The sequence below is a fragment of the Rhagoletis pomonella genome, unplaced genomic scaffold (assembly GCF_013731165.1).
Source record: "Rhagoletis pomonella isolate Grant_MI unplaced genomic scaffold, Rhpom_1.0 Rhpom_scaffold_00013, whole genome shotgun sequence".
Classification (NCBI taxonomy): Eukaryota; Metazoa; Arthropoda; class Insecta; order Diptera; family Tephritidae; genus Rhagoletis; species Rhagoletis pomonella.
The window spans coordinates 15661708-15664674 of record NW_023458567.1 but is presented as its reverse complement, the minus strand read 5'-3'; the positions used below and the strand labels follow the sequence as shown (position 1 = coordinate 15664674).

Genomic DNA, 2967 nt, shown 5'->3' with positions numbered 1-2967 from the left:
AAGAGATAGACCCATTAAAATGTATACTTATTTGATCAGAACGTCGAGCTGAGTTGATTTATCCATGTCCGTCTGTCCGTCTGTCCGTCTGTCCGTCTGTCCGTCTGTCTGTCTGTTTGTATGCAATCTAGTCTCTCAGTTTTCGAGATATCCGGATCAAATTTGGTAAGTGGGTGTATTTTTATAATGTATTAATCATTTGTCGGAACCGGAAGAATCGGACCACTATAACATATAGCTCCCATACAACTGATTGTTCAGATATGAGATTTTTCGTTATAACTTCTCCATTTATGCAGCTAGGAACATGAAATTTTGCAGTACTTGCACATATTATCAACAGAATACTTACAGTGGAAATTACAAAGATCGGGTCACTATAACCTATAGCTCCCATACAACTGATTGTTCAGATATGAGATTTTTCGTTATAACTTCTACATTTATGCAGCTACGAACATGCAATTTTGCAGCACTTGCACCCATTATTAACAGAATGCTTACAGTGAAAATTACAAAGATCGGTTCACTATAACCTATAGCTCCCATACAACTGATTGTTCAGATATAAAATTTTTCGTTATAACTCCTCCATTTATATAGCTAGGAACAGGAAATTCCGCACTGTTTTCAATAATTATCAACAGAAAACTTACAGTGAAAATTAAAAAGATCGGATAACTATAACCTATAGCTCCCATACAACTGATTGTTCAGATATGAGATTTTTCGTTATAATTCATGCATTTATGCAGCTAGGAACATGAAATTTCGCACCATTTTCACTCATTATTAACAGAATACTTACAGTGAAAATAACAAGGATCGGGTGACTACAACATATATCTTCCATACATCTGATTGTTCAGGTATGGGTTTTTACTGTAAAACTCCTTTATTTGAACAGCTAAAACCGATAAATTTCGTAAGATATTTTATAATTAATAATACAAAGTCTACTGAGAAAATCGTCAAAATCTATGCTGTATAAGCTTTATCTCCTATAGCACTGATAGTTCAGATACCAGTTTTTGCGATATATCTCCTTTATGTAGGAAACTAAACCCAATAAATTGTGTCGGTTTACATACCGATCACATAGCAGTGAAAATCACTTAGATTGGTGCTAATATAAGGTATATCTTCCATACCTCTGTTTGTTCAGATGCGATTTTTTATATAGGTATGTAACTCCTCTATCGATGTATGCAGATGTACTCAAAAGCAGTAATCTGTCAAAGTAAAATTTGCAGATGTTCATGAAAGGTATGAAGCCTTCGGCATAGCCGAAGACAGCGCTGCTCTTACTTGTTTCTATAACAAATAGTAATAGAAATATATAATAGAATAGAAATCAAAAGTAACGGTTTTATTTAAAAAGTCTTTCAAAGCGGTACATTTCAAAGGAAACAATGAGGGGCAAGTGTCGCAATCAATAGTTGCGATCCCGTACGAGTCCGGACTAGTCAGAATCAGTCAGATTTTACTGGAAATCGATCCCGTACTCGGTTCTCTGACTATTGGGAGGACAAAAAAGATAGTAAATACCGTTCTCTCTCTGTAAGAAGTTACCAGTTTTAGTCCGAGAATTTTTTGCTAGTAAATTCTGGTAAATGTGTCAAACGATCAGCTGTAGTGTGTTTGGCAACCAAATTGTAAACAAAAGAAAAGTGCACTCTGCTAATTTATGTTGAAAAGTATTTAATTACTTGTTTAAGTGGATTCTAATGAATTTGAAAGTATTTTTGGTTATTTACATGTGTGAGCTGAGTGTGTTTACATACAAATTAAGCAAAAATTTACAACCAAAATTTGGAGGTTATGTTGAAGCTACCAGAAGTTACTTTTCAATGTTACTCTCTCGCTCTGAGCGAATTTTTATTATTTGACAGTTTTACTAGTCCGAGTCCGAGGAATACGGGATTGCACCTAATATTCCATAAGTTGTCGTCATCTACATCGCTTGTGAGTTGGTCGAAGCACGTCAGGCATATTTCTTTCTTTGTTGGAAAACTTTTCTTTTGTTTAGGCCTCTTTTTTGTTTAAGATTCCTCTTAGCTAAACGTTGTATTTTCCTTTTAGCTATGGCGTTTCGGTTTTGTTGCTTCTCGCGTTCTTTTTGCTCGTATATACATATCTCTCCATCCTTGTGAAGATATAGCACTAGGTGTTCTTAACAGGCTACTAGTTTTTCTTACCTTTAAACCCGATAGGTTTTCGGTAGAATAAGTGATAAGCTAATAGTACAATTGAACCTGGGAAAGATATGATGGGGGTAGATATATTTGAACTACTACTACTTTGAGCTACTGCATGCTGGTTTTAAAACCCCATCGTCGTCTATCAGCTGGTATCTTCAGACCATTGTGGCGGTTTTTCTGGCTGGTATTAAATGTTTTATATTAGGTGGCAAAGCGTGTAATTTAGTTCACAGAACCGACTTAGATCCATTGTTAAATGTGACTTGCGTCCATCAGCAAACACTATAACAGGCTTCTTGATGTATTCTGCATTTAACCATTTGTCGATACAATTGGCCACATATGCACTCACAAAAGGTGTCGCTTTTCATCCACCTACTTTCTGTACGGCCTTGAAAGCATTCCTCTGGCATCCTGTTTAAAATTTCTTTTGGCGGCCTTAAGTAGGGAAAAACTGTTTTCGGTATCTTTTTCGAAGGCAGCGGATATTTGGTACATATTTTTGCAGCCTTTCGGAGCAGTAGATTTTCCTGTTTTTTGCGCACAAAGAAAAACTTGTTTCGTCGCCATTAAATATACGTGAAGGGTCTCTCAAAACATCCTCACTATAAATATCTTTTAGATATTCGATTAGTTCAAATAACACTGGTCTACAAATTTCAACTTTTTTTCTGCGAATAAGACGGGACCTGGTGTTTCTGAACGGATTTTTCGTGCTGAACACGAATCCGGGGTCAAAAATGTCCCATCACGTCACGTTTTCGAG

The 2967-nt window shown here is 36.1% G+C and overlaps 1 pseudogene; it reads right to left on the bottom strand.

Annotated features, from left to right (window-relative positions):
* Window positions 1-1304: 1304 nt before the first annotated feature.
* The window catches only part of LOC118748372, a 2112-nt pseudogene continuing 449 nt past the window's right edge, over window positions 1305-2967 (bottom strand).